At 38.0% G+C, this 24,694-nt stretch overlaps 1 protein-coding gene across 12 annotated transcripts in view; it reads left to right on the forward strand.

Annotated features, from left to right (window-relative positions):
* The window catches only part of LOC107154372 (LIM domain containing preferred translocation partner in lipoma), a 608,084-nt gene that overhangs the window by 239,702 nt on the left and 343,688 nt on the right, over window positions 1-24,694 (forward strand). For 2 of the 12 annotated variants that reach the window (XM_048804060.1, XM_048804061.1), the window contains exon 1: window positions 18,415-18,679. The exons of the other annotated variants lie outside the window; for them this stretch is intronic. The gene's annotated coding sequence lies outside the window, so the exon portion shown is untranslated. Of the gene's footprint in view, window positions 1-18,414; window positions 18,680-24,694 lie in introns of those variants that run through there. 12 annotated transcript variants of the gene reach the window in all.

Consider the following 24,694-nt stretch of genomic DNA (forward strand, 5'->3'; position numbering starts at 1 on the left):
ACCAAAAAAAAAAAAAAAAAACAAAAACATTCAATTCATGAATAGAGGATGTCTTCCTATTTATTTGTATAGTCTTCTTTAATTTATTACATCAATATGTCATAGTTTTCATTGTAGAACTCTTTTACCTCCTTGGTTAAAATTTGTTCCTAGGTATTTTATATTATTTTTGACTTTTATAAGTGGGATATCTTTTTCAGATAGTTTGCTTTTGCCATATTAAGAAAATTACTGTTTTTGTATGTTGATTTTGCCTCTTGTGATGTTACTGAATTTTTAAGTAAATTCTAATAGTTTTGTGGAGTATTTAGGATTTTCTCTATATGTGATCATACTGTCTGCAAACAGGGGCAATTTGACTTCCTTTTTTCCCAATTAGGATGTTTTTATATTCTTTCTCTTGCCTAATTGCTCTGGCTAGGACTTCCAGTTCTGTGTTGAATAGAAGTGGTGAAAGTGGGCATCCTTGTCCTGTTCATGGGGCTTTCATAAAATGACAAAAAGTCTCTTTCTGTGTGGACTTTGTTCGGAGGAATGTACTCAAGCCATGGCTTTGTTTTTGAAGAGGAAGGAAATAAACAAAAAGCCTGTTGCCATGTTGGCTTATGTTCTGTGTAAAACAGAAGGGAGGAAGATAAAAAATAGCATAGGGTTTGCCAAATGGAAAGGACAAATCTGGTAGGGAGAGTGTTATTTTTGAGACTCTTCATATGGAAAATTGTTGGCAAGTTAAAAAAGAAAATGGACATGCCCTTCCCTTGTGTAGTGGTGACTTGGGTGTGCCAGTGGCTCTGGGCATGCTCACCCCACCTTTAGATATGAGCTGTGATATAGTATGGAGTGATGTATCATGGGAGAAAATTTTGCACCTTTTTCTCTCAGTTCTGGTGAAACCTCCTGTTGCCAAGTCCAGATTATAGCTGGTGGATGTGTGTTTTTATGTGCAACACTGTTTGTTTCCAACCATATTTTCAGCTCAGAGCCAAAAGTATGTCTACTAAATGTGACTGTGAGAATTATAAGAAATTCAGGGCTGAAAGGGACCTTCAGATCATTTAGTCTAACCCTGACACCAAGCATCTAGATATGGCCCTTTTAAGTACTAACTGAATGAATTAATCCCCCCCCCCCCTTTTTTTTGGCTATGGGGAAACTAAGAACCAAGGAAGTGAAGACCCTCTAGTTTCAGTTTTTACTGGATTTGGCCTTGACCTTTGTACCAGATGGTCCCTATGCTTGGTTTTGCTTTTTTTAAGCTGTTAGGCTCTGAGATTCAGAGTAGGAGGGATACATGCTTTTATCTGGAAAGAATAGGTGCTACTGGAGTTTTGCTTGACACTCTCATTTGTTTTTCAAAATTTAACCCAGGGGTGCTTTACCCCTGAGCTTCATCCCCGCCACACTCCTCCCACTTTTAAATTTTGAGACAGGGTCTCATGAAGTTGCTTAAGGCCTTGCTAAAATTCCTGAGGCTGGCCTTGAATTTGTGATCCTCTCACTTCAGTCTCCTGAGCCTGTGGGATTACAGGTATGCGCCACCACGTCTGGCAACACATTATTTTCTATATGCTATACACATTTTTTTTCCTTTTGTTAAGGCCAAATAAGTGTTTATTTTTGTTTTGAGGGTTCTTATTTTTTTGGGAAAAGATGAATCTTGAAAAACAAGATTTCTTTGGTTTGCTTTTTTGTCAGGAGCAATTTTGGCCTCTATGTCCATGAGGTTTGAGTGATCCGTTAGCACTCACTTTATTCATTCATTTGTTCTTAATTCTTTCAGTGTAAATTCAATACCTTCTAGATGTAAATACCAATGCTAGGGCTCCTAGACTTTGATTTTGACCTCAAAAGTTTGGGACCCCAACTCTCCAATTTTGGGACTGAGTTAGCCTCTGTTGGTTTCGATGCCAAAGTTGACAATTTTTTTGTTATTTTCAGCCAGACCTTGGACAGGTATTACTTAGGAGAGTTACACAGGAGGAGAATGTCTCAGAGAATTTCAGGTTTATAAGAAATTCAGAGATCCCACATTCAAGTCCCTTTCTATTGTTACAATATTTTTTTTCTATTTTACAAAATGTTTATGAATGACTCTTACAGGATTGATAATGCTGAGGAATAGAGATGGATTAGATATAGTACCTAGAATCAAGGTTTAAAGAACACACACACACACACACACACACACACATTTTTAAATAAAGACAGTTATGATGCTTTGATTAGAAGCACAATTTAAGTTCTGTATTAATGGTAGGGGAAATAAATTAACTATGATCGGAGAAATGAAAGTAGGTTCTTGGAAACAATTTCAGTTCAGCTGAACTTTGATGGTTAGATAGGGCCATAATTTTCAGATGAGGGGAGTGGTTTTCTTTCTTAATTTCTTTCTTTCTTTCTTTCTTTCTTTCTTTCTTTCTTTCTTTCTTTCTTTCTTTCTTTCTTTCTTTCTTTCTTTCTTTCTTTCTTTCTTTCTTTCTTTCTTTCTTTCTTTCTTTCTTTCTTTCTTTCTTTCTTTCTTTCTTTCTTTCTTTCTTTCTTTCTCTCTTTCTTTGTAAGAAGAATAAAAACACAGAGAAAGGAAATCACAAAGTCAGTGTGAGAGGCCTTGAACGTTCAGCTGTGGAATTTACTTTTGTTCTGAAAGTGCTTACAATTTAATCCAGGTGTTTGTTATTATTTTAAATATTAGGGTGACATCTCCAGTCTGTTGTTAGGTGCCAAGTGATGCTATTAACATACCATAAAACAAAATGTATCATACTGGCAGGAAGCCCCATGCAAAGAATTCTGAGTTGCCTGATTGACTTCGTGAGATCCTTGGGGACTTACCTGAGATCCTTGGGGACACAGGATGGCTTCACTTTCAGGTGACGGTTTTGCTGCGCTTTCTCCATGGTGTCCAGTTAATGACTCACAACTCTTCCTCTCTTGTTTTGACCTGCCCTGAAGCTTGCTTCAATCATCTGCTCTCCACTGTTATATAATTTTTGTTTTCATTTCTCCTCGTCCAGCATTTGAGGCAGGATGGTTGCTTCCGTCTGTCTACCTCAGAAAACCGGATATTTTTGTCCCTCAGTGGTTATTCAAAATATTAAATTCTCTTCTTATGAGACTGAAATTTGTCCTTTTAAGATTTCCTTATACTGATCTTCTCCCCATCTTCCTGAATAATGATGCACAGTCAAAGGAAAGGTCCAACCAGGAGGGAGAGAGATGGGTACTATGTACCTCAAGGAATTGATCCATAAAGGTTCAGAAAGAACAAGGTGGGAACAGAGTAACATAAGCTATGACCAGAATTAGTGGAAAAAAGAAAAGAAAGAAAAAGGAAGAGAATCCTCTGACATAATTTATTTTAAAAGCAGCCTCCCAAAGTTTTAAAGCCAATTCAGTCCTTTTCTTGTGGAACCAATTTGAAGTTCATGTATGTGCATGGTGAATGGTGGCTTATAATCATTTCTAATATATTTCAATCAATTTCAGAATACATTTCTACTTACCTATTTTACACATTTCTGAACAATTAAGAACTCAAGCACACAGCCATGGCCACTTTTAATCAGAAATGCACAGAAAGAGGCAAGCTGGATTGGCTTTGTATGATTTGGACAAATCTTTTCATAGCATTTCTTCTACTGGCTGGCAATGTGGTGAGGAAGGACAAGGCTGGGTATAAAAGGAGATCCAGGTGACTGCAGCTAGAATTCAAGGCAGAGACCTGTTGCCCCAGCAAGAACAAAAAGTGGTCAACAAAAGATTGAATGCTCTCTGAGGTGCTTCTTGTTTCTTGCATTGAGAATGCAAGGATATCTTGACCCACAAGAACATACCAAAAGAATGATTAAGTCGCTTATTTCTCCATGGCCCTTTACCTGGTTCCTTGTGGATGAGCAAGCACTAGTTGATTTGTAGTTTGTGGTCCTGGCAGCAACAGTAGCAGCAACAGCTTGCATTTGTGATGATCTTCTACTTTTATGGTTCGTGTATGTAGGTCAGCGTGTGTTTAGCAAGGCCTGACGGGTTTGCTGGTATGCTCCTGGCTCTGCCCAGTGTGACTTCCTATAAGTGAATGTCAAAGTTTTCCTGTTTGCTTTTTACTCTGAATCATCCTCTGGGTATTCAGATGAGAAGAGAGGGAAATTTTGGTGTCTGTACTTGTCAAAATGTCTTTCTCTCTGACAATAGTAGGTCTAGAGTCAATCAGGGGGTGTTCCAGTGTTTCATTTAGAATTTTAAACTTTTTTCTTCTTCTTCTCTTCCTTCTCTTTCATCTTCCCATTGCCCCACTGTTTCCTCCACTCTTCTTCCTCCTCTTTCCTTCTTTTGCAGTGTTGGGGATTGAACCCAGGGCCTTAGGTATGCTAGGCAAGCCCTCTACCACTGAGCTATGCCCCTAGTCCCTTTTCCTTATTTTTCAAAAATGATTTATTGAACATGGTAAAGCATTCTGTGATTGATAGTGGATTATGTGTATACATACATGCCCAACTTTATCAACCCAATTTACTTAAAGTAATCTAGGACACATTCTTACTTTCTGTGGTGAAAGATTAATCATTATACAAAGAATGTCTCATGGGGAAATCCTGTTGTACACTGGGATAACAGTGAGGTTAGCTCTGCTTTAGCTTCTCAGTTTCTGGGTAGGAAGTAATTTTCTGCACTTGTGTATTACAGAAACTTTCCTTTGCCCAACTAAAGTGAAACTTCAGATGACTCTGAATCCTTGGAAGTTTTTAGTGGTTACATCAAGATTGAAATATATTTATTTTATTTTTTTTTACTTATGAAAAAGTAATGCATGTTTTTAACTTATAAAAAGTAATGCAAGATAAATAAATAAATAAATAAATAAATAAATAAATAAATAAATGTTTTTACATGTTACTTTATCAAGGAAAGGTGATGATCTGCATATATACCCCCATTCTCAATACCCAACAGTTGACACTGAGTGGTGGTGTTCTCCCTTCCTCACCTCAAATATTATTAAAACAATAGAGTAGAATGAGAGAAGGGAGGGAAAAGAGGGAATCATGAACTAAAATCCATTTCCATGCATGTATGAGTTTGTTGGGATGAACTCAACTGCTATGGTAAAAGATAAAGCTCCAATAAAAAATATTTGTTGAGTATGTTATAATATTTTCAACTTTGTAGTAACTTTTTTTGGGGGGGTATAGGGTTGGAGATTGAACCTAGGGCACTTTTCCCTTGAGCACTTGTTATTTTTTTTTTTTTTTTAATTCTGAGATAGGATCTCACTAAGTTGCAGAGGCTTGCCTCAAATGTATGATCCTTCTGTGTCCGCCTCCTGAGTAGCTGGGATTACAGTTGTGTACCATCATGTCTGCCTTGAACACCTTTCTTTTAAGAAAGTTCTCATGCTAAATTGTACAACCACATTAGTAATAGTTCAGTCATAGCTTTTACTTCATTATACTTTTTTGTTTTCTTTTTCTGGTATTATCATCCAGATTTTTTTCCTTTTATGTTCATTTTTTTTTTCTACCGCAGTACTTCATTAAGTAATTTTATTGATGGCTATGTAATAGAAATGACTTATATTTTCTTATATATTAAGTTTGGCTACAAGTAGAATTGTAGAACCAAAATTTCACTTGCCTTAATATTCTACAATGATTTTGAACTATCTTTTATTATAATTTACCGGTAAGTACTTGGAGGTGAGAAATCTGATTCCATTCTCATTTTTTTTTTTTTTTTTTTTGCACTTAGTAATCTTTTCCTTTGGGTTTTTAAGCTGTATTTATAGGAGTTCGCAGTTCTATACTGTGTCTACCCCCACTATTCCTCTCAACATTCAGTGACTGGTTCATCTGAGAGTCAGGATCAACTATATTTAGCTAAAGGAGGATGTTTTTGTGTTGTTTGGGGAAAGAAATTCCTTCATTTGCCACAGTAATTAGCTTTCAGACTACTTATTTATTTTCTCTTTTCGTATTTTTTATTGGTGAATTATAGTTGTACATAACGATGGAATTTATTACATATTTGTACAAGCACACAATATTAATTTTAAAAATATTTTAATCTTTTAAGTGGTATAGAAAACAAACAAAAAACTACACATGATTGTTATGGTAATACTTTTATAATGTCCACATATGTACCCTTAGTGAGATATACCTTTCCCTCCAGCTTGCTTGCTTTCTCTCCCTCCCTCCCTCCCTCCCTCCTTCCTTCCTTCCTTCCCTACCTCCCTCTCTCCCTCTCTTTCTTCCTTCCTTCCTTCCTTTTTTTTTCTTGCTTTGCAGTATTAGGATTGAGGGTTTCACACATGCTAGACAAGCACTCTACTCCTGAGCTATATTCCTTTTTAAAGTTTTCTTTAGAGAGAGGGTCTTGCTAGTTGCCCAGGCTGGCCTTGAACTTGCCATCGTCCTGCCTTGGCCTTTTGAGTACCTGGGATAGGTGTGCACCACCACAAGCAGTCTGACAAGTTTATTTCTTTGTAAGTCTTTCAGTTACTGTCTGGTGACCTTTCATTTCATCTTTCAGAGATCTTATTAGCATTTCTTACAGGAAAGGTCTAGTTGGAACAATCTCTCTGATCTTTCTTATGTTTTGGGGGGAATGTCATAATTTCTTCCTGACATTTAAAGGACTTTTTATTTGTTATTTGGTCCCAGGGATTAAAACCAGGGGTCCTTAACCACTGAGAAACATCCCTAGCCTCCCTTTTTATTTTTGTTTTTTTATTTTGAGACAGGGTTTCGCCATGTTGCCCAGGGTCTTTCTAAGTTGCTAAGGCTAGCCTTGAATTTGCCATCCATCCTCAGCCTCCTGAGTCCCTGGGTTTACAGGTGTTCCTCTGCAACCAGCTGAAGGACATTTTTTTAAAAATCTGGTGTAGGAATCTTTGTTGACAGTTTTTTTGGGGAGGGCGTACCAGGGATTGAACTCAGAAGTACTTGACCACTGAGCCAAATCCCCAGCCCTATTTTTATTTTATTTAGAGACAGGGTCTCACTGAGTTGCTTAGTATCTCACTTTTGCTGAGGCTGGCTTTGAACTCAAGATCCTCCTGTCTCAGCCTCCTGAGTTGCTGGAGTTACAGGTGTGCACCACAGCTCCCAATGACAGGCTTTTCTTTTTCTTTTTTTTTTTTTTCACATTGAATATATCATCCCACTTTCTTCTAACCTCTTAAATTTCTGATGAGAAATCTGAAGATAATCTGATTGAAGCTCCCCTATATGTGATGAGTAAGTATACTCTCTCACTGCTTTCAAATTTCTTTGCCTTCATGGGGGCAGGAATGATGGTGGAATGAGATGAACATCATTACCCTACGTACATGTATGACTGCATGTGTGGTGCCACTTTACAGTGTGTACAACCAGAGAAATGAAAAGTTGTGCTCCATTTGTTTACAATGAATCGAAATGCATTCTGCTATCATGTATAACTAATTAGAATAAACAAAAAAATACAAAAAATATTCTTTGCCTTTGTCATTCTTTCAACAGCTTGTGAGGTATCTCAGTATTTGTCTCTTATTATCTCAACTTCAAGCTTCTTGGGATGGCTTTGTCCATTTTTCCCCCAAATATTCTTTCTACTCATCTTTTCTTTTTCTCATCTTTCTGAAATCCCACAGTACATATGTTGGTCTGCTTCATGTACTTTCACTGTCCCAAAGGTACCTTTGGTACCATTTGGTTGTCCTCAGTCTTTTCTTCCTATTTCTTTATTTTATTTGGGGGGGGAGCCTTTTGTGTTTTTGGAGAATTATTTTTCTTTTTTGTTTTTGCTTTTTTTATCGTTTTAAACATTTATTTAATTATTATATGTGGTGCTGTGGATTGAACCCAGAATTTTTTGTATGCAAGGCCAGTGCTCTGCCAACTGAGCTACCTTCTCATCCCTTTTCTTTATATTTCTGAGACTTGATATTTTGCGTTGACTTATTTTCAAGTACCCTGACTCTTTCTTCTATGTGCTCAAACCTATTTTGAATTCCTCTAGTGAAATTGTTTATCATTAACTGTACTGTTCACTCCCAGAATTTTGGGGATTTCTTTTTAAGTTTTCTTTCTCTTTGTTAATATTTTCCTTTTATTAATACTTTAAAAAGTCCCTTTCTTTAGTTTTTTTTTTTTTAAGCATCTTTAGGATAGTAGTTTTAAAGTCTTTATCAAGTAGACTACCATCAAGTCTTTTTGGGGGGACAGGTTCTGTCCATTTATTTTAATTTTTTGCTCTGAATTGGCCATACTCTTTTATTTTTTGTATGTTTAGTGATTATTGTTGTTGTCATTGAAAAAAAAGTACATTTATAACTAATCAGGAGGTAAATCTGGAAATCAGATTTTTCCCTTTTTGTAGGTTTTGCTGCTTTTTGTTTTTCTCGATCCAACCCCTATTCCCCCCACCCCCATGCCAAGAATCAACCCTAGGTGGAAATTTAATGTTTTAGGTATTTTTTGAGCCTCTGCCTTTCCCTGGATATGTGTGGTAACTGTCATTTCTTCCATATATGCAATTCATTTTGAATTACTTACTCATCAGTGTTTGGTTCCCAAACAGGAAAAAGTGAAAGATGCCGGGAAAAAAGAAAGGGGGTGACTGCTTAAGTCCCCTGGAAATCATGTCAGTTAGAGTGAGATGGGCAAAATATTGACAACTGCTTCTTTTTCTTCACATCTTTGATGAGAAGCAATGGCCAATGATCAGAGCATAGATCCCTGATATTTGGAAAACAAGGTTCTTTTTTGCCCACCCTGACTCCTGTGGGATATATGCAGGCTGCTCCAGGAACACAGGAACAGTTGCCTGCCAAGGGACTGAGGGATGGGGGATGGATAGCTGCTACAGTTCCAAGAGCTGAAATTGACCTAAATGAACCAGTTTACCATCTAAGACTTTCCCTTGGAAGGTGGAAGCTTTCAATTAACTCCAGCGTTCCAAAATAGTCACATCACAGAGGCTGTGGCAGTGCAATGGAATGCAGTGGTCTGTCTGGGTGGGGAGACAGACTTCTGTTCCATCCTGTGCCGCCATATTCTAAGAATCTCTTCTTCCTCTTTTGATATTCACTGTACTGAGCTTCGTGGATTCCTCTCCTGCATCTGATTATGTCTTCCCTCCCCCCACTTTAACCAGATCTCCTTTTTTATTCTTCCTGTCCCTACATATAGGTATCCACTTTAGTTCTCCCTGTGCCCTTCTGGCTTCTCTCGGGAGAATTCAGAATTCTAACCTTTGTTGATCTGATAACTGGAATTAGCTATGACTCTTGGCACGGTTTTGTTCTTTGATAGGAACCATAACCCCTATGCATAAGCTAGTTCCACAGGGAAAGCCAGTTCAGTGTGTCCCAAATGCTACTCATCCTCTTCTTCATTTAGAAATACCAGCATATTTTCTGGTGTCACAAAGTGTAAATTCTGTGCTCAGTGTTGATATGACTTTCTTTTTGAGTATATTCACCAAAAGGACTTTTTGGCTTGAAAATCCCTCTCAGGTTTGCTCCCGTCTGTTTTCTTGCTCATCATCTTAGCTCCTTCATTCTCCAGATCACAGATGACTCATGGCCTTAATTCTATCTTTTTTTTTTTTACTTTCCAGCTGCATATCCCTAACCAATTAATAATCCAAAATTGTTATTTTTTCCTTATGGATGTTTATTACCTACCACATTAAATTTCTTCTCTTGGTTGAGTTTTCAGACCTCCATGACCTATCTCACCCTGCACAACATAACTTATCTCCCAGTCTGTTCCCTATATAATCTTTTTGCTCTTCTGAAGATGTCTCCTTGTCACTTCTTTATGTAGAGTTAATTTTCCTGTTTCTTCCTTGCTGTCTGAAGCATCCTCATCTCTTAACTGATAAGTACTCATTCATTTTTAAACAGCCCTAAGTCAGTTGCCACATTCTTCCTCATGTGAGCCAGCCTTCCACTGGCTCTTCCTTGTCCTTGTCTGCATCCTTACTCTTTTGACTGAGTCATGTGGTACAGCAACGTGAGACCAAGGTTTAGTTCTAAGAAGTCCTGTTCTGTTCCTTACCAATGCAGTTCCTAACTCTGCATTCTAAATGAGAATATTAATAGCAGTTTCATAGAAATTTATTTTGAGAATTAATTAAGATAATGAATATAGTATATCCAGCAATATCTAGTTCATAGTGAAGTCTACTATGAATCACGTGGATAGATAAATCACTTAATGCTCTTTGATTTTTCCTGCCACTTAATATATGCCTCTATGTGGAATGATGAAATTATTTCATGTACATCAGTCTTGTCACCAGACTGATTTTCATAAAATAAGAATCACAAAATAGCATGTTGGAGACCTCTGAAAAATCATTTAATTTCACTAATCATAGAGGCTTAGATTTGAGTACTCCTTATCCAGGCAATCATTCTTGTGGTTAAGAAACTGGAGCCCAAATTTCTTGAGTAAACAATTCAGGGTGACATAGTTACTAGGAGAGCTGTACCCCAACCACAATTAGAGGTTTCTGGGTTTCTTAACCTGTACTCTTTCTATTATCTTCTTGTTAGATTCCCTTTTAGCCATTGCCTAAAGTTTGGATCACTACTCAATATTCCTGTGTCACCCATAGTCCTTATTCCATTGTAAGAAGGTAGAGTAGCTATTTGGTTGATATTTGTGCATTGATTGATTGATTGAATCATTCTTTGTCTCTGCTATAGGAATTCTCTGGGAGTAGATCATGCTAAGTATACCATATGTATCACCTTTTTGGATGCTTTTGATGCTATAAGCATGCAAAGGGTTCAACATGTACCACTTCTGTTCTCTGTGTCAGGGTGTTGGGAAGGAAATGGGAGAGGAAGTTATATACATCTTGAGCAAATCAGGCTTTTCTATTTTTAGTCCTTGCTACTGTTTGGAAAGTACAGTCCCTGTTCGTGGCAGTCTGGCATGTGTTTCCTTAGTGCCATTTCAGAAAAGAGGAAAAATAAATATGGGAATTTTTTTTGTAGTGAAAATAGTTACTCAGTGAAATCACATAAGTTTCCCCTTTTTCTCTTGATGAAACCTCAAACCAACTAAGCACAGATTCCTCAACCTCAGCTATGCATGTCACGGCCTCATGTAGAACAGGAGACTGGAGTCAGCAAAATGTAGTTTAGCAAGATATGTTCTGGTGCTTCAGCGAGACAGTGGGTGGGGAAGGCAGGGGTGGGAGTGGTGATGTGGCTTTGACCAGCACCAGACTGATGCCCTATGGAGAAACTGAAGCCAGAGTTAGGTAGGCAGACTTGTAGCACTGGAACCCTTTCCTTTAGCTGTTCCTTCTGCCTGTCTCTCCTTGGCAAAATTCTTCCTAACATCCATTCCATCAATTCCAATCAATGAATGAATTCTCTTCTGGACTTATGATGACTTTTGGGGGGATTTTCCCAGTCCAGAGATGTATTAGTTATCCTCAGCAAACAACAGAGGGACTTATCCTGGTGAACATGATGTGATCTGCATTTAGGGTTGTTTTACTAGAGTGGGACATGACCAAACAAAAGAGGCAGTGGTAGCAGGGATTGGGGTCAACCTCCAGAGTCCATGGGGGCAGACAAAGCCTGAACTGAAGTTCTTCCCATGAATGTGGGGAAGGGCTATTTGGAAAGGAACGGTCCTTGAAAAGGGAAGGGTTCAGGATGCTTTGCAGGATTCTGACTTTCTTCAGGGGAGATGAGTTTGCTTCCTGACTTAGTGTTTATCAAACAGGAAAATCCTCCAAAAAATCAGAAACTCTGAGGCAAGCATGATGTGAACATTACTAGAGGAAATGTTGATAACAGCAATATTGTTCCTCTTTAAGGAGAGAGGGTATACATACAGTCAACATACATAAGCAGCTCTTCTTTGATAAAATTGTGGGAGTAGGGTGAGAATAATGCATTGGTATAATTAATGCTAATTTGTGGATACTGCTGTATTGTTGTCATTGTTTTTTAATTGAATATGTATTAAGCTCCAACAGGGTGCTATGAATAATACCAACTTATAGTTGATTTATTAGAACACTCAGTAGACTTATAAACACCAATAAATGGAAACTCACAGCACCCCTTGGAGGTGGTAGACATCTTTGCCATTTCTACAAATGAGGAGAAGTGAAGTAGATTGTGTTTGCTTTTCTGGCACTGTGGGTGAGAACACAGAACTGTCGAATGAGAGAGAAGTATTCTCCCTGTCCCTGGGAACTGGGTTAGAACACATTACTAAAGAATTCTTAAATGTGTTCAGAGTTGTGGGATTTTAATTAAATTGTTCCAGTTGTTGTTAGCACTTGAATTAACAACAGGCAGCCAAATTTTAGGCCAGCAGATTTTAAATTTATTATGGAAAAGAATTGAGGAAGGCACAGAAGGTTTATTAAATGCAGATGACTAGACCCTGCCTTCATGTGTTTAAACTGTTAAATCAAGAGGGTAATAGCTAAAACTGTCCCCCTTTAATGGGCATCTGAGATGCTTCTATCTCCAGAGGATGCTCAGCTTCCCTTTGCTACCCCAGCTTTGCCTTATTATAAGAACTTCCTTTGGCTACTGAAATCTAGAGCAACCCTGAGACAGACTTTGCATTTCATATTATTAGGGTCTCCTCAAAATCACCTGGTATGATCTTATAATCCTCTATTTTAGGGAACATACCACCAGTGAACATTTACAGAAGGGCTGCTGCCTGCTTAGCATTCTAATGGACATTTAAATACCAGTTCTTGATTTCACCTGGTCTTAAAGATGCCGCTTTGGAACTGGTTTTACATTTCCCTGTTTCATAAGCAGAATCTGAAAGTAACATTATATGATTTGGTCAAACCTCCTGCTTGTTTAAATCCTTTCTGTTTAAATCTAGTAGGGCCTACATTTCACTTTTGAGTTTGAAACACAGGTGGAAAGCTTTGCAGGACTGAAAACATTTGAATATGGCTGTAGAGCCTCCAGACCTGGTTTAAGTATGACACATTTTAAATAAAGCATTCATGTAAAAATGGTGGAGAGGTGGGGAAGGAAAGGTGGAAGGGACAATTAAGCATTTTGTTATTCCTTTATTGTGCATCTTGCTTCTTTTATATAGACTGGGGACTGAACTGACCCTAGGTGAATAGCAGACCTTTGATTGTCACTTGACTCTCCACAGCCAGTGCAAAAGGAAATATTTGTCAGGAAAGATTGCAATTGGGCATGAGCAGCATTTTGGAGGAGAGAGAGGATTTTTAAGTTGGGACAAAAACAGTGAGGTTGAGACAACATCATTCCTTGCACTCTTTAGACTTTTTTCAGCCTCCATCTAGTGAAGTGACAGACTAGTCACTGCAGTCTGTTAATCTGTAATTTTGTGTTCAAAGGTAGAGATGTTTATGTGCTCTAGCCATGCTTGTTCCTCATGTTGTGGAAATCACACGTATTCCTGATCATGGTGAGATCAATAGTTTCCCGATATGTTTCTATACTCACTTTTTATCAATGGCAACCTTTGTCATAAAAATAGGAATTCCTGCTGAGAGTGTTAATGTAAATTGTCTGTGCACTGCTTAAAATATATGTGATTCATACCCTGTGTTTGTTCCCACATCAACACTAAGTCCCAAGATACAATTACCCCTGCCCACTCTCTCCTTTGTCACGGTGACTGTGTTTATCCTTTAGAGATCTGTACCTTGGACCAGAGCCAACCTCCTTCTATGCCTAGGGTCTGCACACCTGAATGGTCCGATCATAGCTGACCATCTGAGTCTGCGCTTACTCTTATTTGTACCTCAGAGAACACTTGTGTTTGCCAAGTGCTCTCAGGTGGTGTGGAAATCCTCTCATGTCTTCATGCTCATATAGTAAATTTCTTAAATATTTTTTTTCTCCATCCAAGGTCTTCTCAACTGTCACTGCACCCATGCAGCTCACTCTCTCCAATTTCTCTATTTAGCTGCTCTTTCTTCTTCCTCTCTTTTTTCTCTAACATCATGTGCTTCATATATTTACCCACATGTATCCTGTCTTTTAATGTGGCCATTTGTGGATAAACTAGTGCCTCTAATGCAGCTGTATTCACTTGTGGGGCAGAGAATTACTGATTTTCCTTTCTCTCAGTCCCTCCTTCCTTCCCTTCTCTTTCCTCCCTCCCTCCCTTCCTTCCTCCCTTTCTCCCTTCCTTCCTTTCTTCCCTGAACTTCTGGTTCCTGTACTCTTAATATTTGATAAATATTTATGGAAAAGTGAATAAAACTATCCCAAATGGGGAAGTAGAAGATGAAAGAAAATGTTGGATCTTGCCTTTTTAATTATAGTTACAGCCATGACCTAATTCTTGGTAACCTAATGCGCTCTTATAATCTCGGTTTGAGCTTACAGGCAGGACTGTTCCCCTTCTTCATTTTCAGCTGGATGTCAAGCAAAGTGCAAGAGCTTTGGAACACAATGTTTGGGTCCCAAATTGTAATTTTTTTTATTTCCTACATGAGTGACCCTAGAAGGGTCTCTCTTTCTTTCTGATCTTTGTTTTCCTCTTTTGTTAAACAAGAAGAATAACTCTTACCAATCTCTAGGAATGCTGGGCAAATGCAGTGAGGTGCTTGTGAAAGTGCTTTCCTAAAGTTAAGCATTCCTTTACTAACAGTGGCAGTGCAGAAGGAGCTAAGGGCCCCTCCCAGGTCCCCAAGGTGACTGTCCCAGGCCCAGTGTGGTGGACTGTTTAGCTGGCTAGAAATGCTGCTGGCTTGTAGGATCTTTACCAGAACTACCTTGAAACAGGAAATTTGGCCAAGAGAAAATGATGCTCAAATTGAGGATGATCATAATGGATCTGATGCATCTTTTCGTACCAAAAAATTATGATTACTGGGGTTTTAGATAATTCCTCCCATATCTTTCCCATTCTAAGCCTTCATGATAAGGCATAGCTTACATTTTGAGGATTCCTCTCCTGACTTCTTGCTCAAATGCTGTCACTCTCACCTCTATTTCCATTTCCACTAACCAGCTAGTGGCTTTCGAAACAATATATGTTTCCTCTACAAAATTGTTACCAATAGCCCTATTTTTGAAATGAGTATGTCAGATTCTATCCTATTAGCTTCTGTTGTATGGGTTCTGTCTTTTCAATGATCAAAATATTGTTTAAACTAAACAGAAATAGAGTAATTTGGTTCCAGTAAGGGGTTAGAAGTAGGAAAAAGAAAAACCCCAAAACAAAAATATAAATACTTCAAGTTCTTTGTTAATATCGGATAGGTTGCATTTATGTGAATGTGTTAGAATAACAGTACTTTTTATATGGGATGAAAATGAAGAGACCAAGTCCAAACCTCTTATTTTGCTGTTGAGAGGCTCAGAGAGGGAGAGTGATGTACCCAGGGTTACCCTGGTCACCTATGGCAAAGCTGGGGCAAAACACTGAGGAGACTGCTTGTCTATTCCCTCTACTTACATACCCTCCTCCCGGTCTACCACAGAGGGTTCTGGGATTACACTGGCAGGTAATAAGCATCACATTTCTGGGTCAGCACTCCTAAATATTCTGACTTTGACCCATGTTTAAGTTTCTTAGGAAAATTACTACACTATGTTCTTACACTGACAGCACATTTTGAGTAGGAGGACTGAGGCTAGGAAGCATTGATACAGAACTCAGTGTCCCATGGTCATCACTTGGCTGTTTAATCATTAGTAAATCACTTAACCTTTCTGGTCCTTTGTTTCCTTTTGGCACAGATGGGAGCAGAGGCCCTTCTTGTCTCCAGTGTCTTTGTATCTAAGGCATTCTGATTTCCCCCTTCCTGGAATTTCTGTACTACTTATCTATATTGCATTCTGGAAAGGCTTTAAGATGGGCTCTTCTCCTTCTGCAGTTTTTTTGGTTTAGTCTCACCAGTGAGACTGGAAGTCTGTGGACAGTGTCGTGTTTCCTCTCTTCCATAGGTTTTCTCATCTGGAAGAAGGAGTGAGAGTAACTTTTTATTTCATGGGTTCTTAAAGCAGCCAGTTAAAGTAGTCTACAAGATATTACTTTGAAGAGGATGTTTTAGAGTATAAGGTGTCAAGGTTTTACTCCTCTTTCTGAACCTTCAGTGAACTATTGTCTCAGACAAGGTAAATCATGTCTTTACTTCTATTACCTCATGGGCCTGACTTCCTTTCTCTGTGCTAATCATTTATAATCACTTTCCCAGCATACTTTATCTGCACATCCTGATCAATGGTGCTTGATACATAGAAGCAGAGCCAAAGATGTTTACAGGCATTTCTCACCCATCATCCACTTGGATGGCATCTCCTTAGTGTTACAGCTCTGGCTATACAACATGGAATGCTTGGTATAGGAACTCAACACTTGTTCTTGGTTTACTACTTGGGTAATAACATTTTGAAGGGTCATTGAAAGGGTTCAAAGGAGAAAAGCTTTGAGAGTGATAAGCTAATATATAAAGTTAATGCCAAACTACTAAGATTCCAAATGTTGGGAAATGTGTAAAGTGGCTTTTAAAATAATGTATCGTACTCCAACTCATTAGACCTGTGTTATCAAAATGCAAAACAAGAAAACTATCTTCCTTGAAGTTTTAAAATAAAGTCAATAGCAAAATTACCTGTCATGTTTTATTTTCTACTGCACAGTGCAGTAAGGATGAAAAATATTTTAGTAACTGTTTAATTTATATGTTCAATTATTGTGCATATTCTTGACTCCCCCAGATATGAAAGTTTCCTTAATGAAAAAACCAAGGTATCTTTTCTCTATCTTTTAAAACTCATATCTACTAATTGTATTTTTTCTTGGTAATTGCGTTATATAAAGGATTCCTAGGGAAACACTGATGACTCCTGATGATTTTATGGGGATGTCTCTCTCTCTATCTCTCTCTCTCTCTCTCTCTCTCTCTCTCTATATATATATATATATATATATATATATATATATATATAGATAGATATATCTCTCTATATATATATATAGAGAGAGAGATATAGAGAGAGTATATATATATATATATATATATATATATATATNAGAGAGAGAGAGAGAGAGATAGTGTGTGTGTGTACATACACACATATATACACACATATATATTTCCTATGTGTGGACTGATTGGCCAAGTGGCTCTCAGACATCAATTTCATCCTCTAAACTTGATGTAGGTCATTCACAGCAGTTGTCCTCAAGCTCTCTTTTACAGGCATGCTTCAAGGTACATTACTGGGGAAGGTAGGGAAGACCCTGTGGGTAGAAGCCTAGGCTTCCTCTACTGGTACTTGACTCAAAGCAGCTTTTTACCTATTTCAAGTAATGAGGTTCTGGATATCAGATGTCTCTGCTGCTTAAAAGAGGGTGCTAATTATATATCCTACTGTCAAATGATGTCTGGGGTGGTTATGTTTATGGTTCTTATTTTATTGATGGAGAGATTGATAAATATGTATTGGTATGTATTATTATATAGCTATTCTCATTCAACTTGACCTGTGTTTTAATTGCAAGAGGCCTTTCAGAATATAGTTTAATATTTGTTTTATAAAGGTGCAATTTGTTAGAAATAATTCATACGTAGGTAAATAAAATGAAAAAGTGAAGTTTTTTTGTTGTTGTTTTGTTGTTTTGTTTTTAACCTCTGTTGGTTAGTTTTTGCTTTCTTTTCTGAATAGAGCAGTGAACAATGAGACTGCTTGTGTCCACATACTCAATGTAAACCACTTTAACCAATTTGGCTTAAATGCTGACTTGACCTCACTCTGGTGGGTTTGGTCCTATTGATGGTGGGCGGCAAGGATAGTGGCAGGCAAGTTATGGAATGTCATTATAGATTTGAGCATTATTGGTGGTTAAAAAATAAAAGACGATCTTTAAGGTTACTACCCCTCATTCTACAGGGGTAACAGCTGAGTTTCCCGAAGGGAAGGTGACAGAAAGTTTATTGGTAGACCTGGCTTCCTCCTGTCCTCCCTGTGAAGGAGTGGCCATGTGCTGGTGGCTCCAGTAGGCTGATTTTGTAAAAGAATAGCCCCTGGAGCATCTCTGAATATTGGAGTGAACCTTAAGGATCCTATGATTGAAATCTGGCATCAAGGTCAGAGGCACATCTGTGACTGAATGCTTGTCATCTTTCTTTCCTTCCATTCAGTTTTTCTCTCTCCCTTCCTCTTCATCCTCTTCTCACTGTCAATTCTTTAAAAAAATTTATTTGCACATCCACTATTCTCCACTCTCTAATTACAGGGTCTCTATTTCCTTGTATGTTTTGATTGTTAATAATTAGCCATGCACATCTTCTGTTCAGTTGGTCATGGCCATAGCTCATCCCTGTGGCAGTTTTGTTACGTGTTTCTCATTTCAGATTTATAAGAGGAGGAGGATTATTTGCCTATCTTATCTTCTTGTCACAGACCAAAGGTTAGGTTTACTAACATGTCTATGGACCTTTGCTCAGGTGCCCAGCCTTGGTTCTATGAGCCTCAGTGTTCAGAAGTGAAGTCTCATGATCCAAAATATGGATCTTTGAGCAATAAGGGCAGGATATAAGGCTATTTCCTTTAAAGAAGATGTGAGTGGGCCACATATTATCAATTTTATGAGTGTTAGGACTGAGAAGGATAAGGTGATAGGGAATATAAAGGAAAAAGAGGAATTGAAGCTTTCCCAAGCCTGGGGTGCAGGTTCTGTCTTGATGATTTTTTGCTGTAAGTATACCAAACCTATGAACAATTCTACCTTCTGATGTTTCCTTCTTCATTTATATAAAAAATATTTATTTATTTATTTATTTATTTCAGTGCTATATTCCCAGTTGTCAAACTATGATTTCACATCAAATCTTGAAGATGCTTCCTCTATTATGAATGCTACCATGTTTGCTCCACAGTTGGCTTTTTGAGGCACCTTTTCCCACTGCCCTTAACTTGTGCAGCTGATGACCTTGGACAATCAGGAGATTTGAGTTTGATGTTGTTTGCATATTAAAAATGTTGAATTGTATTGCTGTTAGCTTCTTAGGAAAGGGAATTATTTTTATTTTTAAATTTCTGTCTCTTCAACATGTAATGACAACAAATCTCAAAGAATATAGTATATTAAATATTACTAGTCACAAAGGGCCAGTAATGTCAGCCACTACTCTGTTAATTCTACGAAGTTGGGGAGCAGGCATTCTTTAGACTGCACACTACTTAGACAAAAAAACAGTGTGAGAGAGAAGCCATTCACAGAAATGAATGATGAGAGTCACGCTATGATCACTGGTATTGCAGAGGGATAGGCAAAGAAGGGTTAGGTTATGGGCTGGGGTTGTGGATCAGTGGTGGAGCACTCACCTAGCATGTGTGAGGCACTGGGTTTGATCCTCAGCACCACATAGAAGTAAAATCAAGGTATTCTGTCCACCTACAACTAAAAAAACATATTTTTTTTAAAAAAGGAAGGGTTAGGTTATCAAATCAGTAGGATTATCAGTAATGTCCTGAAAGAGAGGGTACATTTGATGAGCTATAGTAAGCAGGTTTTTGGAAAGGTGAGCACTTCATCTAAATAAGTGGGGAAAGGATACACATCTTAACATGAATTAAGGTATTTTGTCCCCAATTTTCAACATGTTGAGTCTCATTCAATAAAGTGGCATTTCTACTAGGTAAGTAGATCATATTTGCTATAATCCTCATTGATGTATGCCACCTGTCTCAGCAGTATCAGAAATAATGTGAAAAGGCTGGTCATATTATATATCATGGGAATTATTATAAATACTAATCATACTGTCTCCATTATTATTTTTGTTCAGATCTTGCTTACCCATTATTTGGATGTATCTATTGGTATTTTCATGACATCATTAATAATATGACATAACACGATTGGTTTTAAGACAAAATTATATGTTCACTTATTCTCTCTTCCCCCTCTCTCCCTCTCTCCCTCCCTTCCTCCCTCTCTCCCTCTCTGTCCCTGCCCTCTTTCTCTCTCAAAGGTTCATTTTATTAGAAATCCACCTAGAACAGTTGTTCAGAAAGCATAGTCCTCAGACCAGCATCATCAGTATCATCTGAGAAGTTGATGGAAATGAAAGTTTGGGGGCCTCACCCCAGACTCACAGAATCAGAAAGTGACTGATAAATCAAGCCTTGTAGATTCTTCAGTATATACTACTGCTTGAGAGCACTCATCAAGGCTTAATGATATTCAAAGTTGATTCCTGGCATCACTGTACATGTTAAGATGCATAGGAACCCCGTTTACTGAAGCCCCTCATCACTTTTACTTTTGACCAAAAGAGTTATAATAAAACTATATTCTTGATTGATATCAATCAAAGCATTAATTTTGAGACTGTGGTCAAAGTAATGACTATGTAGTTAACATTTATTCAATACTTATTTTGTGGAAAACAAAGGTAAGCTAAGAGACTGTGCTAAATTAGACTACAAAGATGTGTCACTTCAGTGTGTGATCTTTGGTTCTATTTTGAATGGAAGTTAATGTTCATAGATGAAAAAGATTACCAGGACCACTGGTGAAATTTGACAATGCATATGTATTAGATATTACTGTACCTACATTAAATTTCTTGGATGGAATAATGGAATGAAAAAATTAGGAATTTTTAGGATTTTTAAGCTAAGATGTGCATAGGCAGAGAGGGGAGGTTTCTAGAACATTTTACAAATGATTTAATTATAACAACAAATAGAATTTATGTAGATACATAGCAACTGTGGCAAAGTATGGCAAGTATTGTTGGCTGTTGGTGAATCTGAGTGACGGGTATGTGTGTGAAACTTACTTCCTGCTCATTCAACTTTTCTGTGAGATTATTTTGTTAACATGTTTGAATATGAAGAATGAATAATAAATACAAATATTCTTTCATGCCTTATTACTGGTAATCAATGTATATTACCTTTATTATACCATTGTATACCAGAATGGCCACATCTTTCAGTTGTCTTTTTCCCTCCTCTGTTTAATGCTGAATTCCCTTACTACTACTTGGAACTGATCTTCAAAATACATGTCCTACATGCTAACTTTTGATACAGGCATTTTGTTTGTTTGTTGATGGAACCCCGACTTAGACAATGGGCTATTTCTAGTTATGTTTGAAGAGCACGAGAATTGTTAGGATTATGTCGACCACCTTACTAGAGTCTGTGTGATTACCTAGAAGAAAGAGTAGACAGTAGCAGTATTCTTTGTTCTTACTTCACCTCCTTCGGGTAATTTACCCATCAGGTGACTGGCAGAGCTGCAGAGACAGTGAGTTAAGAGGAAGATGTTGGTACATCTGTAGAATTCTGGTAGTTGGTTATAAGACTATGGCTGCTGGGAACAAGTATAAAGTGCTAAGAACAGCAAGACAGCCCATAAATCTAAAGGTACATAGACAGTAGATGAGAATACGAAGAGAAGGGTTGGGGCTGGAACTTGGGTAGGACTTCAGTTATTTGAACTATGACATGAAGTAGAGTCTTGAATGTGAGAAAGAGTCCTATTCTTATTCATAATGGTGATTAAAATGTAGAAGCAAAGCGATTTTTATAAAATCAGATGGAGCAGCCAGGGGTGGGGGGGTTGCTCAAAATTCCAGAGCACTAGGCTGGAACTTGTTAATAAATTGCATCAACCTAATATAAGAAACTGAAAATGGGCAGCGAGTCCAGTTTAGAGGGAAAGGAGGAGAAGGAGGCTGGAAATCAGTTGAAATCTTACAAGCATGGACTGGTTGCATACCATAATTACTTGTTTCATTGTATAGCTCAGGGTAATTCTGTTACTTTTGAATCTCTGTGGTTAGATATCCCATAGACTTAGAGCATGGGCAGTTGATATACTTGCTACTACAGTCAAGTACAGATGTTGAAGTCCTGATTATATCCTGTCTCTTTGCTGATACCCCTAGGGAACACTTAATGGATGATGCTTCCCTTAAGAAGAAGAATAATTAACAATAGCTATATTATTCCTATTAATTTATAGTCACTAGTTGCTACAATTAATGCCATTTATGAAAATCATCATAATTATGGCACATTACAATTTATAGAGTATTTTCCCATCCATTTTCTTATCTGAATCTTGTAACATCCCTCTGGTGTGGGCAGGGCAGGTAATGTTCTCTTCATTTTGCAGATGAAGAAACTGTGGTCCAGGGAAAACCGTAACAGACTCTAGTCCACTGTCTTGGCCAACATAGTGTGCTATCTGTGTGTACTCAGAAATTTATTTTTTGAATTCATATTTATGATAATATTTTACGTCCACAACCAAGAAAATCAAATTCAACTGCTTCTAATTTGTCTTCCCAGTGTCTTGCTTTTCTGGGACCCATTGATCAGTGTGTTTACTTGCATTTTAAATGTTAAAGGGGCTTTATTTTTATAATTCCATGGTGTTTCATAGTTATTAATGCTCTTTGGGATAAAGATGGAATTACCTTGAGTAGAGGGATTAGCTCCTTGAAAACATCTAGGACAAAGAGCCACTGGCCTTAAAACTTAGTTAGCCTGAAAACTCAGACTCTGAGAAAAACACAGCCATACTATTAAAATGCCATTTTTTAAAACATTTTTTACATTTTTGGCTGAGGAAAGGGTGCTGAGGAAAATCTTTTTACTTCACAAGCCCAACATGAACTTTTTGTTATCCAGGCTGACATACACATACACATCGGCATGCACACACACACGTGTGCATACACACTGAGACTTTTGGGCTCCCTTTTTATATAAGACACTCGAGCCTCACTGCTTCTTATTATATCTCAAGCTGCATTTAATCCAAAGATGTTGATAAGATAAAGGTTTATTGGGCTGGGGATGTGGCTCAAGCGGTAGCACGCTCGCCTGGCATGTGTGCAGCCTAGGTTTGATCCTCAGCACCACATACAAACAAAGATGTTGTGTCTGCCAAAAACTAAAAAATAAATATTAAAAAAAAATTCTCTCTCTCTCTCTCTCTCTCTCCCCCCCCTCTCAAAAAAAAAAAAGATAAAGGTTTATGGCTGGACCAATGGCAAAATCATTATTTGTTAAAGTATTGACCCCCAAATACTCATTGAACACTTACTTGGGTCAGGTCCCTGAGCAAGATTCAGGGGAAGCAATGAGGACCAAACCAGACAAAGTCCTTGCCCTCAGGAAACTTCCATTACCTCCTAGGGAGAGATTAATCATCAATAGACAAGTGCCCAAGAAGCTTGGCGCTTAGATGATACCACATATTATTGAGGTGATAGAAGAATGTAGCAGCTCGTAACGATATATACAGAGAGTTAGAAAAATCACAAGATGGCTACTTAGGCCATATGATAAGAGATACTCATATTTCAAGAAGTCTTAGAAACAGAGACACCCAATTACCTTAGGAGGCAAGTGGCAATTCAGGTCTTGTTCCACGGCTACAACTTCATAGAGAGCTGATATTATCAGGTTCAGGAGGGATTCATTCCTGGCTGAATTCATAACAGGTTTACAGATACATCAGATCCCATTAAGTTGCTTTTACACAGACAAATAAATTAATAAATTCCAGGACTCAGGGAAGCTGGCTTGGTAAGCAGTGTACTAGTAAAAAAAGGAACTAGTGTTCTTAATAGGCAGTGCTATTATGCATTATGCCTGATGTCACATATTCTCTCAAACAACCTATTTACTTCAAGCATTGTGAGGTTTAATGGTAGCCTGCCAGGGCACCAGATTTTTGTTGTTGTTACTGAGGATATTCTATATGCTTGGCTAATGCCTTTTCTAGGCTCTTGCTGGCATTAAACACTATCCTGACATTTGTCATCCTTCAATAAGTCCTTTTAGATTCATTAGATGATAATAACTGCCTATTGTTTTATTTCTCCTGGGATTCTAAAGATGCACTTTGAGTGATGGACTGACTGTTAGATGTGCATCAGGCATAGATGATCATTATTACACTGTCAACTTAAAAGATTTTTTTTATCTTGTCCTCTTCCAAATCATGGGTTCACCTCACTTCATATATCCTTGCCTTAAAGTTTAGGCATACTCTTTACTTGTTTTTCCCAAACCAGATCACAGTTCTTGGCAATGTCCTATGGCAGTGTTATTGCCCCAACTCTTATCCTGTTGATACTGAGTGCAGCTATCTGGGAGTACTGATGCATAAAATCAAGAGATCCCCAACCGTCCTTAGTGCTCACTGTGACTTCTTCCTCAGCAGCCCATCACCAGAGCCTGTATGGTCTCTTTTAGTTTATGTTTTAGGTGCATTCCTGGGCCCTGCTCTCCCCAGATACCCAAACACTTTCGTGCCCTCATGTCTTCAAGTGCTGATTTTTTTCTTCTGGACAGTGATTCTCCCTTTCTTGCCCATTGCTACTCCAATAAAATATCATTCTACACCCTAGTTTCTGAGTGCAGAGAGCCTGAGATAGCTCCTCAATTGGTCTGTCTCTTAGGTGCAAGGATGATATTATGTCTAAAATAATCATATGGAGCCCGACCCCACCGACTGTAGATCGTAGCCAACTTTTTCTTCTTTCAGACGGCGCGTCTCTGATTTGATATCAAGCTCCTTGATCCATTTTGAATTCACTTTTGTGCATGGCGAGAGAAAGGGATTCAGTTTCATTTTGTTGCATATGGATTTCCAGTTTTCCCAGCACCATTTGTTGAAGATGCTATCCTTCCTCCATTGCATGCTTTTAGCCCCTTTATCAAATATAAGATAGTTGT

The sequence above is a fragment of the Marmota marmota genome, unplaced genomic scaffold, assembly GCF_001458135.2.
Source record: "Marmota marmota marmota unplaced genomic scaffold, marMar, whole genome shotgun sequence".
NCBI classification, from domain to species: Eukaryota; Metazoa; Chordata; class Mammalia; order Rodentia; family Sciuridae; genus Marmota; species Marmota marmota.